The 15,989-nt window shown below is 52.2% G+C and overlaps 1 long non-coding RNA gene across 1 annotated transcript in view; it reads right to left on the bottom strand.

The window, feature by feature from the left end:
* Positions 1 to 11,969, bottom strand: part of LOC122905538 — a 72,082-nt gene extending 60,113 nt beyond the window's left edge. The window contains exon 1 of the long non-coding RNA XR_006384348.1: positions 11,913 to 11,969. This is a non-coding gene — a long non-coding RNA (uncharacterized LOC122905538). The remainder of the gene's footprint in view (positions 1 to 11,912) is intronic.
* Between the last annotated feature and the right edge of the window lie 4,020 nt (positions 11,970 to 15,989).

The raw sequence follows: 15,989 nt of genomic DNA, 5'->3' as shown, positions 1-15,989 counted from the left end.
TCTTTCCAAGAAAAGTTCCGCCAAGCATCAAAGGCCAGTGTTTGCTTACTCTGTGCCAGGTTGTGTTCTAAGTACTCTAATGAATCAGCTCCCTATTCCACAGGGCCCCATGGCACATCCTGCAGGATGTCAGGGCCCGATTTTGTCCCTGGCCCATTCCACGTTCCCTCCTGCCCCCTGACATAGAGTGAGCAGCTATGACAGCCCGCTGGGTGTTAGAGTGCAGGAGCCAGACCCCACCCCTCTGACCTCACGCGTCCCACACATGGCATTAGAGCTTCTCAGAAGCAGGGCACCCGACGTTTGATACTCTCACCTGTTGCTTGACCCTGTCTCTCTAAAAGCCATTCCTAGGTGTCAGCACACCAACAGAAATCATTCCTCTGGATTGAGTGCTTAGATGTCGAAGCTACAAGAGGTTCCCCAATCCTTCCTACCCTAAGTGAACTGCCCCCCAAATGGCAGGCCTCACTCCCCTTGTAGAGTCTGAGGCTGCCTGGACAGTGACGTCAAGGGTGTGTGTTTCTAAAATGAGGGCCCAGGGTGCACAAACTCATCCATTCATCAAGCCACCACCCCCACTTTACAGAGCGGGAAGAAAGGGTGCCTTTACTCCTTCATAAAATCCAGAAGCACCTAGGTGGGAATGAGGAATAGCTGGTATATGGTGCCCCTTAAAAACCACCATCTGTTGAGAAACTACCAAGCACCTGGCATTTGATAGACACTGTCCCCATTCTAATGACAGTCATTTCATAGATAAGGAAACTGAGGTTCAGAGTGGTTCTCTGGCCCAGTCACAGGCCTCTTAAGTGGCTGAGCTGGGGTTTGAACCTGGAGTGGCCCAGGCTGGTGTCGTGGCTTCCAGAGGCGTGGAGGGGCCTGAGCCTCTCAGTGAGCAGGAGCCTGAAAGAGGCATGGTTTCTAGTGTTCATACTAATCGGCTCTGCAGTCTCACAGTTCAGTCCCAGCCAGCTAAACATGTTCCAGCAGCTGATTGCTGAGGCAGAACTATGGGGTGATGGAATGAGTGTTCAGAAGCATTCCCTTTCCTCCTTGGACCCAAGTAAAAATTGTAGTAGAAACCCCAAGTCCTCCTGAGCCAGGTCAGAGAAGCCTCGCGATACCAGGCTACAGGTAACACAGGACCCCCTGCGTTGCAGGCAGTCATGAAAATGACCAAAATTCTTTATGACTTTGAAAATATGATCCTGAAATGGATCACGCAAAGTAGTGAGCTGCCCGTTATTTGAAGGTATCCAAAAGGGGCACTTGGGTGGCTTCATTGGTTACATGTCTGCCTTTGGCTCAGGTCATGATCCCAGAGTCCTGGGATCTAGCCTCATGATGAGCAGGAAGTCTGCTTCCCCCTCTCCCCTGCCCCACTCCACCCCGCTCAAGCTCTTTCACTCTCAAATAAGTAAATAAAATCTTAAAAAAAAGAAGAAAAGTATCCAATAGATCCTGGATATTACTGGGGAAGTGGGAGTGGTGCTTCCTGTATATCTGTATATACCTGAGATCTGTATATCCAGGTAGGGCAGACATCTCAGCGTAAGTATACACAGTCTCAACAAAAGCAACATAGGAATTGGTGTGTGCACATGTATGGACTTGTGTGTGCATGTGTGTAGGCAGGCACACGTGTGCAAGTGTGTGCATGTGTATGCATGCGCGCACATGTGCACATGTGGTGTATATGCACACGTGTGTGCATGTGTGTGTATATGTGCACTGCGTGTGTTTGCACATACAGGCATGTGCATATGTGCGTGTGTGTGTTGCACTGGAGGAAGGGATGGGGAGCCGGGGTATCTGTGAGGGTCTCTCGATGTCCCTCCTAACTTCACCCATTACTCTTCAGCTTTAATTTATTATATATTGGAGGCCTTATACCCAAAAGAGTTTGAAAATCACTGCTAGAAGGGAATGGTGAGTTAATGAAGAACTTTGAGCAGAGAGGTGACATAGTAAGATGTGCATTTTAGAAATATCACTTTGCTTGTAGGCAGGAGGATGGGTTGCAGAGAAGTGAGAGCAGAGGTGCTAGGTCAATGGGGCGGGGACTGTAGCACTGACCACAGCAGGAACTAGGCAGTATGGGACAGAAGGGGTGGAATCGAGAGGTATTTTAGAGGCAAAATCAGAGGGCTTGGCAGATCCTGGAATATGCAAGATGAGAAAAAGGAGGCATCCTGCCTAGTCTGCTGGTTCTGGTCTGGGAGGAAGGAAGTGGCCATTGCAGAGTCGGAGCACCACAGAGAGCGGAGAGGGGATGGGTTGAATAGGGGGCATGTGGGTAGGACAGCTCCGTGCCATGTTCAGAACCCAGCCAGTCACCCGGCAGCTGCGTCCTCAAATCCAGAGCTCCCTGGAGAACTCTGGGCTCTAGGCATAATCCTGGGCTTTCAACATAGAAATGTTGGGCATGTCATCCAGGAATGTCACCTCCCCCTTTATCAGGCAACCCAGGGGGAAGGTGGGGAGAGGGTAGCTGGGAAAAGGAAAAGGACCCAGCAATGAGCAGAAGGGGCAGAGAAATGAGAGCTGGTGAAAGAAATGACAAAACGAGGATATGTGAGTGGGCCGCTGGATTTAAGTGTCTGAGGCTCAAGAGATAGCACTAGGTTCAGATTCATAAGCACCTAGGATGTCATCGACATGGCGGAGAGGATGGAGTGAGGACAGTGAGGCTTGGGAACATCTATGTGTCAGGGAGAGGAACGAGGAGGAGTCCTTAGAGGAGGTGGTACAGACTCACTAGAAAAGTATGAATGAGGACTGGGTAGAGTCTCAAAAGCTGGCTCAGTGAGGGTACTTCTGGATGCAAGTAATAGAATCACTTCCTAAATATAAACAGCTGACTAATTAGGTAATAGGAACATAGATTCTCTTACAAGACGACCATAGGGAGGCAATTCCAAGGTTGGTTCAACCGCTAAGTCAGGCCTCTTTGGGCTTTTCCTTGTGTTTGAGAGATGGTGGTAGCAACTCCAAACATCATTTTTTTCTCCAATCATGTGGCTTTCTCTTTGGGTCCCTCTTCTCCCTCCATGAGAAAGTGAGTGTTCCTAGGAAGCCTTCCCAGGTAGACTCTCCCTCAGGTCAAGTGAGCCAGTCCCAGCAGCAGGGTGGCTGGCTAGTGAGGAACTAGCATTTCAGCCTCATGGTGGAAACTAAGCTCTCACTGCAAGAAGGTTGGAGAAAGTCTGGCCATCAGGAGAGTGGCCCACAGTGGCTTCCTCTGGAGCCCACAGAGCAGAGGCTTTCAGAAGCCAGGAGTGGTAGTTTCCACCAGAGCAGAGGAGCCCTGTGCTAGGAACGCAAGGGAAGTAACGATACAGGGTATAGGGGTGTTTACGAAAACAGTTTCAGTAGGTTGGGGGAGAAATAGAAACTGAATTACAGGTGAATTGAGAAGTGAATGGGGAGAAGGAAGTGGAATAGGTAGACCAGTGGTCCCCCACAGGGATCAGGGCGGGGCAGATTCTGTCTTCTAGGGGATGTGGGGTAGGTCTGGAGATACTTCTGGTTGTCACAACTGGTGGAGGTTGTAATGACAGTCACTGGGCTCTTTTGGCATCTTCCCAAACTGAAAGGAAGGCGCGTCTTATGGGTAGAGGCAGTGACATGGCTAAGCCTCCCACCGTGTTGTGTAGACTGAATGTTTGTGTCCCCCCAGATTCTCGTGTTGAAGCTCTGCCCCCCAGCATGATAGAATTGGGAGAGGAGGCACTTGGGAGGCAGTTAGGGTTGGATGAGATCAGGAGGGTCGGGCATTCACGATGGGATTAGACACCACAGAGCTGGTAGCCCCTCTCCAAGCACTCAGAGGAAGGGCTGCGTGAGGACACGGTGAGGGACGGCCATCTGTAGGCCAGGGGGAGAGCCCTCACTGGAAACCGAGCTCTGCCAGACCTCTATCTTGGCCTCCCTACCTCCAGGACTGGGCGGGATAAATCTGTGTCTGAGCCACCCAGTCTCCATATTGTGTCATGGCAGCCCACGCAAACAAAGGCAAACACACAGGACTGTCCCCACCAGAGTGATCTGGTCCATGGCATCAGTAGTGCTGAGGTTGACAAGCCCAGGTGTAGACTACCCCTCATGAAGTTAGCTCAGATGGGGAAGAAGAGTAAAAAAGGCAGGGGTAAGGAAGGTGGGAGACACAGCAGCACATTCCTGGGCTAGGGACATGGGTCTAGAGAAAGGGGCTAGAAATTTAGAAGAGATGTTGGGTGGCTGGTGGGGGGTGGGGTGGGCACGGAGCCAGGAGGGTGGGTCAAGAGTCCACTGAGGGGAGGCCTCAAGTAGGAAGAAAAGAACGTGCAGCCCAATGACTGAGAGGCACAGAGGGCGCTGGGGGCGGGCAGAAGGAGGGGGCCTGGAACCTGGAACTCGGGGTTATTCCTTCCCCAGGACCATGAGATTTTGGAATAATATAAGATGAAGTCATCCACTGAGTGGGAGGGGATAAGAAAAGGAGGGAAGGGACAGTCTGGAAGCGTTTTTAAGGAGAACATAAAGAGGGCAGGCCAAGCACAGGAAAGGAGCATACAGAGAGCTTGGCTGAGCTTGGAGGCTGAGTTGGTCCTGGGCACAGTCCCCATAGCTGCATGACTTCCTCCAAAATGCTCGGCACCCGGGGCCAGCCAGGACTAACTGGTGGGTCAGGGGTGCCGGGAGTGAAAGGATGAGGAGCTTAGAGAAGTGATAGGAAATGTTTCAGGTGATCAGTCCTGTGGCCCAGGCCCTGGCAAATCATATAAACCGTCAAGACCTCAGTTTCCTCATCTATAAAATGGGCTTTGCCCATTACCACATGGGGTCCAGTGACAGCTGATGAGAGAGGCTTTGTGCAGTGACTCCTTCCTGAAATACTTGTAATTAGCATTAGTCCTTGCAGAACGACGGTTCCCAGCAACTTCATGGGCATCTTCGTTCAGTTACTATTCCCCCCAGTGCCCTTCCCCACTCCTGTGTGTTCAGACCTGGGGACTTCTGTCCTGGCATGACAGACCCACCCATAAATGAAGGACAGAGACACCCGCTGACCTTCCCTCTCTGGTGTCAGGGATCCTCCCACTGCCCCGCCTCTCCAGGGCCCCCCGATCCCAGGGCCCAGGCCCCTTGGAATCCCATGTCCCAGGCTTGTTGGCAGGAGACTTTAATGAGCACGTGGAAAGAGAGGATACCTTCACCGCCACCGCCACTGGTGAATCTGGCTCAGCTGGAGCGAGAGGGACCCAGCCAGGGAACCGGAAGAAAGGGAAATGTGAGAATAAAAGGGGTGGGGAGTAAAGAGCAGCTGGAGATCCAAGTTGGCCAAGAGTTGGAACTAGACAAATGGGGGAAACTGGGAAAGGTGGGCGTCCCAGGAGCTTTTTCCACCCTGTCCTGCAGACTGGACAGCAGACAGGTGGCGGGAAGTGGGAGCCCAGGCCAGGGCACAGGCGGGAGAGGGGAGGGCCAGGACACCCCAGAAAGACAGACATTGGGGGAAAAGGATGGGGATAGGTGGCTAGGGAGAGGGTGGGCTGTGACCGCAGGGCCTGGGACACCACACATCGTGTCCCCAGAGCAGAAACCAGTTTGGGAAGGAAAGACAGGTCAGTGACGGTTACAGACTTACGTTCTATAGCTGTAATTTGTATAATAACAATAACAGCTCCCAGTGAGTGAGCATCCACTCTGTATGGGGCAGACTAGAGACAGTCGCTTGTTTAGCCATAAACCATGAGACAGTTACCGGTAACCCCACCGACACAGGTGGAGGCTGGGGCTGGTAGAGGCCATGAACTTGGCCAGGGCCATGGGGCTGGGAGGAGGTGTAGCCAATCCCCCAACTCCCCTGCTCCTTTCTCCTCATACACTCGGTTCCTCTCTCCCCAGTCTGTAGGCCTCACCCAGACGTCCTAGGAGCTACCCTGCTGGGCCAAAAACTGCCATCACCCCAATTTCTTATGTCCAGTTTTTGAAGATAATCACAGGCTAATACTCAAAGGTATGCATTTTGATGGCTGTGAAACAGAGGAAGTTATTTTGAACAGGGGGCTATTTTGTCATTCTTTCTACAAGCCATTAACTGATCATCTCATTCATTCCTTCACTTCTTCATTCATCCATTATTTATTCACCAAGAGTCACTGTAGTATGAGGGTTAGGGACATAGGCTCTGGCCTCTGAATGCCTGAATTCGAATCCTGACTCCCCATCCATGAGTTTTAGGAACCTAATTCTTCTATCCATTTGCCCATCTGGAAAAGGGGAAGGACACCGCCTCGGGTCAAAGCGTACCTGAACAGTACCTGGCTCTGGTCTGTGCTAACCAGGAGATGCTAAGTTCAGGGGGCCTGGCTTCCGCCCTGGAGATGCTCAGGTCCTGGGATGTGGCTGCTCTGTCCACCCCACCTATTGGCCAAGATAAGGACAGGGTGAGGCCAGATGATCCTCGCCTCTCAGTGACTTTTCTTTCAGGGGCAGATGCTGTAGCCTCATGCCAGAGCCCAGAGGGGGCACGAGGCTCCCTTCGAGCTGGGTAACCTGCACCACAGTGCCTGCCTCTTCGAGGCCATGCAGCAGAGTGCATTCCTTTGATGGCTTTCTTCTTCCCTGACCCTGGAAACATCTGCCTGGTGGAGGCAGGAGAGGCTTTTCGGATGCTAGGGGCTGGCTCTAACAAGGGCTCATCTCTCTAGGGAGGCTAGCTGATCAAGATCAGGTCCCACAGCCCAGAATGCTGACCCCAGGTGCCTCACAGCAGAAGGCACAGCCCAAGAAGGGAAGTCACAGCTGTAAGTAGGGCAGTGGCCTGGGCTTTGTCGCCAGCTAAAGACATCCGCTGCCCCCAGTGTTTTGTGTGCACCCCGGCTGCTGCTCCCTCCGGGCGACAGCTTCTGATCTTTTTCTTTTGCTGGCACTCTGGCAGAACAAGGCCCGCGTCTCATTTGTCTGGCTGAGGTAGAGGCTTTCAGAGTCAGGTGGCTTGGAAAAATGAGGCGACAGAAGAGGCCGGCCAGCAATTAGGTAATGCCAGCTTGCTTGCTGGGCTGCCCCTGCACGGGAGCACAGGGGAGAGCGGGCACGTGGATTCTGGGCTTGCATGAGAGGAATGGCCACAGTGTGTTGGCACCAAGGGACCCTGGGAAGTAGCTGGTGACCTAAGGCCTCTGAGCCTCACGCGTATCCTGGGGTAGAGAGGGACTCCCTCACTGAGAGGTACGAGGTCCTAACCTAATCACTCTGTGGTCACAGGTGACAGGACAGTTGGCCAGGCCGGATTCCTTCCTTCTCTAGTGTGACCTCAGGGAAGCGGCGTGCACATAGGTGAGCTAACGCCAGACCATCAGCCCCCCGGCCTAGGGCTGGGTGGTGGGGATCCTCCAATCACTTAACCTCTCTGAACCTCAAGTCCCTCATTAAATAGTTTCTATTATTGTGTCAGCAGCTCTTCAGAATAGCCTTACAAAAAAGGAATTATTAGTAAGTCCTATTTTACAAATGAAGAAACAAAAGCTTTGAGAAGCTCCCTTAACTGTATCCCTGGGACACACAGCTAGTGACAGAACCTTGGCTTGAGTTTGGATCCCCTACTTTCGGTATGGAATCAGGAGAGGTAAGGATCTTTTTCCTCTTTACTTCTCGAAGCTGTTGCAGAGGGCAAAGGACATCTTCCATTCAGCTGTTTAATGGACTTTCTTTGAGGGTCACAACGTGCCAGCCTCCAGGCTTCGTGAATACTGGTTACCTCCCTTCCTCTTCCCCAGCTGCTACCCACATTTGGACCTTTTTTTCAGTTTATTCACAAGAATTAAAACTCAGATTAGTTCTCCCTATGGACAGCACTGTTCAGAAGCTGGAGGGACTTTGGGAATGGGCAGGGAGCAGCTGGAGTCTGGGATTGGCTGGTCTTCTTCACGCTGGAGCGCTCTGGCCACAGAACGCCAAGCGAAAGCAGACGGTCTGCTCTGAGCCACAGGTGTTCTCCCAGCTCGCTGGGCACCGGAGCATCCTTTGCGGGATGTCCTTGGAGGGAGGTTTGAGAAGCAAGGATTAAGAGCTGCCTTTAGAGCTGGTTGGCCAAGAGCCAGCCAGAAAAAACAGCTTTCCCAAGATTTTGTGGGCCAGAGGCAGTGTTTCCCCTGCACTGCCCTAACAAAATATCATAGACTTGGGGACTTCAACAGCAGAGACTTCTTTTCTTACAGTTCTGGAGGCTGCTGGAAGCCCAAGTTCAAGGTGCCCGCAGGGTCAGTGGCTGGCGAGAACCCTCTTCCTGCCTTAGGGATGGCAGACTTGAGCTTTCTCACATGGCCGAGAGAGGGAGAGCGAGTCAGCTCTCTGGTCCCTTCCCAGGAGGACACTATCTCTCCTAACCATAACTATTTCCCGAAGGCCCCACCTCCAAATACCAAATCACAGGGGTGTGGGATTCAGGTCCAACACAGGACCTTGGTGTGGGGGAGGGGCAGAGTTCAGTCCACAGCATTTGTGTCCTTCTCATGTGCAAAACATATCCATCCTACCCCAGTGGCTCACCAGCCTTGCCTCATTCTAGCCGCAACACTAAAGTCTCACCGACATACCATCTAAACTGATCGGGTAACTCAAGATGCGATTGACTCTGAGGCAATACTCTTCACCTGTGAGCCTCTGAAACCGTGTGGGTTATGGACTCCCACTATACACCCGTAGGACAGACACGGTAGGCCTTCCTGTTCTGAAGGTGAGAAGCAGGAAGGGACCAGGGGGTAATGGGACCCCAAGCAAGCCGGGAAGTTCGCAAGGCAATTGCCACTAGATCTTAAAGCTCAAGAGTAATCCTCTTAGGTTCAACGCTCTGCCTTTCAGACCCATGGAGGCAGGGGTCCCACCTCTGCGGCTGTGCCAAGTGGGGGTAGGAGACTTCTGGCAAGGTGATGGCCCAGTCATCTCTGAACGGCCTAGAGGGTCCTTCTTCCTTTTCCTTGAAGGACAGTGCACCCTGCAGCCAAAAAGCCCTAGGCTCTGGTCCTGCAGCATATGGGAAGTATGATGTGTCTCCTGCATTCTGTCCTGCTTTCTCTTGTTCCCTCGGTGCCTTTGCTGGTGTAACCCCATCACTTGCCCAACTGCCACTGAGCTAACTGATTGGATCTGTGCTCACACCTGTGTTCTTAAACGGTAATGCCATTTTACTTAAGAGTTCCTTCTTTAATTCATGTCACTCTTTTTGCATTCTACTGTAAGGACTCAGGAGATACCCAGGGGCTCTCTCAACATTCTGCTTGGAGATCTCAGCAGCTAAGTATTTCATTTCAAGCTCACAATGTTCACCTTTCACAAACACCCGACCACAGCTCCTCTGAGCTCTTTGCCACCTTATAACAAGGATCACCTTTTCTCTGGTTTCCCATAACACGATCATTGTTTACATCTGAGACCTTAAGAGGATTGCGCATGAGGCCCGTAGTCCTAGCACGTGCCTCAAAATTCGGTGTGAGAAGAGTGACCACACATGAGATCATCAGAGCCAGGCTGCCATGCGGGAGGCCAGCTGGGGCAGGGAGGCTGAGCCTGAAAACCATTTTCCTGCATTTGGTGCACAGCCAGTCCCTGGGCAGGGAGCCACATTCAGTGTCCATCCCTTGAAGCCTGTCTGCAGGTCACTAGGGCACTCGATGCTAGCATGTATTGAAGTCTTTTCCAAAGCCCCTCTAAGCTGCCCTCTATAAACACCACTTTCCAAAGGCCCAGCAGAGTGGCAAGCTTTCTGGTAGAAGGAGACTTTGCACCCACAAGCCCACAAGCGGGGTGCTGATGGGAAGGAAGAATTTCAGCCTTGCTGTGTTGGTGGATCAGGAGAGTGGGGAGACCCCTCCCGTCTTCAGTAATACTGGTAACTGGACAACACAAACCAGGCATCTGGTGCCCAGGCCTGGAAGCCCGAAGGCGGCCCCTGCGTTCAGGTCTTGCCCCCTTGCGGGCAGTGGGACCTCCTTATCTCTGTTTCAATTTCTCCCTCTGAGACAGGGAGATGATGATAATTCCCATCTCGTGGAAGGGTGGTAAGAAGTTCATTCATTTAAGTAAAGTGTTGACACTAGTTTATGGCCCATAGTAACAGCTCAGAAAAAAAGTCAGCCATGATGGTGTGCTCTGTGAACATGCGCAGTTACTGTCTGACAGCCAGTCACGAGCCAGGAGGCAATGAACAGGTGTGGTCAAGAGGGAGAGAAGACACATCCAGATGGAGCGACCATGGTTTCTAGCCTCTCTGAGCCTCAGTTTCCTCAGTTGTAAAATGAAAATTACTTAAGATAACACTTGCAAATCTTTTATCCAGAAGCACTAAGTATAAAATAAATATGCACAACTACATTTTTCAGATAAGGAAATTGGAGGCACACAGAAGTCAGAAACTTGCCCAAGGTTACCAGCTAATAAGTGGGAAAGCTGAGATGTGAGCCAAGGTCATCTGCCTTCATTGTAGAAAATAGAATTTGTTTATTCTTTTTTTTTTTTTTTTTCATTTGGGTCTGTTAACAGGATAACGTTTGCCGCCCAAAGGAATAAATTTATTCCTAAACTAAATTTTCAGTAATTTTTTTCTCCATCTTTTTGTGATAGAAGATAAGTCTTCAATGTAGATATGATCTAAAAATCCATTTGAGGAGAACTCCATCTAGACATGACAGAATCTTCTGGGGGTTAATGCCCAGAGTGGCTGATTAGGCTTAAGCTACAGCATGCCCAAATCCATAAACCAAACTAGATGGTCCTCCTGTTCAAACTCAGAGTGTAAAAGTGCCAGCTGACACTTTATTTCAGGTGGCATTCAAGACCACAAAAGCAGAAAAGGGCTTGAGAAGCTCTCTGGGAATCCCTGAAGGTAGATTTGACCTTGGCTTAAAAAGTCAAGCTTGGGGACCTGGTGACCCTGGCATGACTCCCACCTCTGCCAACGCACGCTGGGTTGTATCTCCCCAGGCAAACTCAACTTTATTACTCAGCAACACCCATCTGTGGTTAACACATCTATGTTAAGGGGAACTTCTACAAAATCAGCGATTCTCAAGTGCAGACTACCAGCCGCATGCTTCAGAAACATTTAGGGTACTTGTTAAAATGCAGATTCCGGGCTTTACCCCAGTTCTACTCATCTCATCCTCTGAGAACAAGGCTGGGGAGGGTGTATTTCCCGCAAGTCCTCCAGATGACTCCAGGCGAACGCACTCAGCCTGGACCCCACATCCCAGGCAGGTGTGGAGACATGGAGGAACCTTTCTGAACCATGACGCTACAGATCTGCTGAGCAGATCATGATCCCCCTAGAAGTGGCATCCTCAGGGGCAGGCTCCTGCTCAGGGCTGTGTGAGTGCGGGGGTGGGGGTGGGGGTGACCTTGGTTCCGGACTTGGACTTGCAGCCCGGGGAGTGAAGGGCTTTGTGGAAGAGAAGCCCCTTCGCTGCCTTTAGTCCCTTGCATCGCATAAGAGAAGCCAGCTTCAGGAAAGGGACGCGTTCTTCCGGGAGGGGGCCGCGTGGCCACACAGCCAGCAGTCCGCGGTGACTCAGCTGCGGCAGGCTGGCGCCCGGGCCCGGGGCTGTGCCGCACGGGAAACAAAGAGCCGCTCCAACGCGCCCTCCCCGGGCCGCGCCGCACCTGCCGGCCCGCCGCGCCCCACCCCCGGAGACCGCCTCGGCAGGCGGCTATGTGGCCCGGCCGCCTGGGCTTTCCGCAGAGGCCCGCGGGCTCTCCCGGCCGCACCCCGTCCCCCGCCCTCCGAGTCGCCCCCTCCCAGCCGGAGAGGAGCGGGAGCCACCGCCCGGGCCCGCGCCTCAAGGCTCTGCGCCTGCGCGTGCTGCTCCCCGCGCCTCGCTCCCCCCGCGCTGGGCGCCCCGCGCGGCTGGGGACCCCGCGAACTCACCCACCCGAAGCGTTTTCCAGGCGTCCGGAGAGTCGGGGTTCCTGAGGAGTTCCTCTGCCCCCGCGTCTTTGTGCAGCCAGTGTCTGTCCAGCCGCAGGCACCCAGACTGTCACTGTCCGGGCAGCGGGTCTCCCGGCCTCCCTGATGCTGGTCTCTCCACGCGCCCTGCGTGGCCCTGCTTTGGGAGGGAATGGCAGGTCGCTGGTGGCTTCTACCTGACCCAGCCTCTGGCTTTCCCCTTCCTCCTGCCAGTGGCTCTCAAAGGTTGCTGACCCTTAGAGTCACCTAGGGAGCTAAAAACAAATGGACAACCCCCCGTGATACCCAATCCGAACCCCAGGTGTGGGACCCGGTTTGCCAAGTTCCCCCAGGTGATTCCAGTGCTCAGCCAGGGCTGCGGACCGCGGCCCACGGACCAGGGCTTCTTAAACTTTAATAGGCTTTGAAATTACCTGGGATCTTATTAAAATGCAGGTTTCGATTCAGTAGGTCTGCGGTGGGGCCTGAGAGCCCCCATTTCTAACCAGTTCCCTGGTGTTGCTGAGGCCACGGGTCTGGGGGTACATCTGGGGCTATAAGACACTTACGTAGACAATCCTTATCCCTTTACCTTTCTCTTGTGTTGTAATAGAGACGATGTGGGCTGCAGAGCAGGTGGGCAGGGGCTGGAATCCCACCTTTGCCTCTCTCTAGCTTGGGGAAGTGGTGTTTAAGTGCGAAAGGGGAGTATGATGGTTACCTTGCCAGTTTCTGGCAAGCTTGACATGAGATAACGTCTGGAAGGCCTCTGGCACTCAGTGAGCTCTCAGGGAAGACCAGCTCTGTGAGGATGGTTAAGCTCTCCATTGACCATCACGGCAGAATGAGCTAGGAAATGACAAGTAGAGGAAGAAGTTTTCTAGGCTCGCTCTTCCTTGCTCTCTGCCGTTCTAGCAGGACTGCTGGGCTGAAGCCAAAACGCAAAATTGTCCTGGAGTATGGGTGGGGAGCAGAGGGAGGGGGTTGGTTTAGAGGAATGGAGTACATTGACAGTCCCCATGGGAGCCCTGAGGGGGGTAGTGGGTTGCTGGGAGTCCTGAGTCCCCGGGGAACTGCTGGAGACACTGGGGGTAGCAGGAAGAATGACCTGAGCAGCTGGTGAGAGTCACAGAGGCTAGAGAGCAGGGGCCACCAAGTGTCAGGATCCCAGGAGACAGAGACACCGGGAAGGGGACAGACCCAGGAGAGAAGATGATTATACATGGGGAGCTTCCCTTCTTCTCATTGCCCTTCAGAAATGGTGTAGCAGAATAAAGGGTGCAGGCTTTCCCCAGAAGCTGCCCAAGGCTGTAGCCTGTTACTAGTCATGTGACCTTGGGCACATTGACTTAAGCTCTCAGCCTCCATTTCTTCATCTGTAAAATGGAGTTATAATCACTTACTCCAAGAATTGTCATGAGAAAAAGCAAGACATGCCTGTAGAGTCCTCTGATCAGTGGCTGACACATGGCAAGCCCTCTGAGGTGGTTGGGTATTGTGATTTTTTTTCTCATTGGATAGATGAGTAAACTGAGGCTTGCAGAGTAAAGTTACACCCAGGTCTGTGCTTCCCTCCCTCCATCACATAGGGAGAAAAAAATCACACAGGAGTTTTCGAAGCTCCCCAGATGGTTCTAAGGGGCAGCAACCTTTGAGAAGCACTGGTAGAAGGGGAAGGAGGGGAGGAAGCTGAAGGCTGTGGAAGGTAGAAGCCACCCACGACTTTCCGTTCCCTCCCAAACTTCTTGAGTTCCCATTAGATCAAACACCCTTTTAAAACCAACTTTATGACTTGGTAAAGGGCCCACCACGCTTGCTTGTGGTGGGCTCCAGCCCGAATATGTCTCCTATGGTAGCCCAGCAAAGGGGTTGGAAGTCAGAGGCTCTGGATGAAAGCTTCGGGCCTCCTTTGGGATGTGTGGTGGTGGCCCCGTGCAGTGACATTGTCCTTGTCCCAAGATGTGTGAATGCTTTCCTAGGACCTGCCCGAATGCAAGGCACACTTAGGATGTCCTCTTCTTAACTCACCGGATGTTGAAAGACTGCACTTTCTTTTAAAGCACCGGGCTCTGATGTAGCTCCAATGGGTAGCTCAGTAGGCAGGATCTTTGAAAACAAGCTTTCTTCTCTACAGAGCCCATAGGCTTCAAGCAGGCAAGGAGCCCGGAGCTGAGAAGTGGGGCGCCTACGGTCCGCTCTGAGCACTGCTGGCACTGTGTTCCCTGCATTGTTCTGTGATCATTGCTTTTCACGGCCTCTCCTAGACAGTCAGCTCTGTGAAGGCCAAGAACTGTGTCCCACTCCACCTCAAGCTTCTATCACCAGCAAAAGGCCTGCCACCTAACCAGTGCTTGCTAAGCGCTCATTACCAATACAAGAATAACTGAGCTGCAGGAACTGGGGCGGGCACCTCACTTCTGTTTTCTCCTGGACCTCCATTATTTCATGCATAAAATGGGGTTGGGTCTCTTGGGTTCCCTCTGGCTCTAATAGTCACTAAGCTTGAAGTATTCTTCATCTAGTCATAATCTACTTCATTTTTCCTTCCTGGGTGCATATTTCTACATTGGACCTTGAATTTTTTGTTTGCTCCTTACTCAGTTGAGTGGATGAGCTTTATAAAATGTGTGCAAATGTCCTGCTAGTTAAGGCCAGAAATTCCTTTATTTTCTCACTAAATTCTTCTTGGTGAGGCTGGCCATCTGTTTTTGTGAGAGGCACACTGGGCTGATCATTCTGGGCTGATGGAGGTGGTTTTCTCCTCTCTGATCGTCTTGGCAGCTTCTACACCATTTTTGGACACATCGGTTCTGTGGCCTTGGGAGGGCAAACACCCCCGATCACCTTGCCTTAGCTGGGATTCCCTCTTGGCAAAGAGATTACGCAGCCTGGCCCAGATTACAGGAGGTGCCACTGAAGGGTGATGTGGGCAGTGGACTCAGCTGGTCACACAGGCCCACAGAACACCATCCCCCATGGAAACAGATGAGGGACATCACCCCCATTCCCTTTAAAATTTCTTCAAAGTTTACCTCTTCTGGCTGAAAGAGTCAACAGAGAACGTAGATTCTAGAGGGAAACTTTTCCCTTCCAGGAAAGCGGCCAGGGTGAGGTTTTCTCTGATATTGGTCTAACCCTTGTATATCTGCCACTGGCAAGTAACCGTGAGTGGTACAGCTACTGCTCATTTCATCAAGAGGTAGAGTTAAGGGCGCCTGGGTGGCTCAGTGGGTTAAGCCGCTGCCTTCGGCTCAGGTCATGATCTCAGGGTCCTGGGATCGAGTCCCACATCGGGCTCCCTGCTCAGCAGGGAGCCTGCTTCCTCCTCTCTCTCTCTGCCTGCCTCTCTGCCTATTTGTGATCTCTCTCTGTCAAATAAATAATAAATAAAAATATTTAAAAAAAAAAAAAAAAAGAGGTAGAGTTAATTCCCTTCCCCCTTGAATCTGTGTGGGCACCGGGACTGGCTTTGACCAACGGAAGGAGACAGAAGGGATGCTGTTCTGGTTCTGGGCCCGAAGCCTGGTGTTCTCTGAGCCTGAGTCATGAGGTAGTGTCCAGGCTATCCTACTGGGCAGGGAGCCAGCAGCCAGCCTTGAGGCCCCGAGGGCATCCGGTCGACCAGACTGACACCACACGGAACAGTCTTGACACAGCACAGCAGAGCTCCGCCTGAAGTCCTGGCCCGTGGAATTGGGCACAATAAAATAGTGCTATGGCTTAAGCTGCTCGGTTTTAGGGTGGTTTTTCACATAACAATAGGTAACTGAGACATCATACCAATTTCTTCACGTGCAAAATGGTGGGTCTGCTCCACCTTTGAGGCTAAGTCAATGCCTCCGTAACTAGTATCCAGACTCTCTCGCTGTAAATAAGGCTTTTGCTATCTGGTGTCCAAACAAGGGTTTGGAATCAGAAAAAGTGCCCCTGAGTCCTAGAGACCACCAGCACTGATGCAACTGACACTCATGAAGGAAAACAGAGGAAGGTACCATCTAAGAGCATTGGTTTCAGAGTGGGGCTCCCTGGCTTTGAATTCCAGTTCTGCCACTTTCTGGCCATC

Source organism: Neovison vison, chromosome 4, assembly GCF_020171115.1.
Source record: "Neovison vison isolate M4711 chromosome 4, ASM_NN_V1, whole genome shotgun sequence".
Classification (NCBI taxonomy): Eukaryota; Metazoa; Chordata; class Mammalia; order Carnivora; family Mustelidae; genus Neogale; species Neogale vison.
This window is presented reverse-complemented; position numbering and strand designations above follow the sequence as displayed.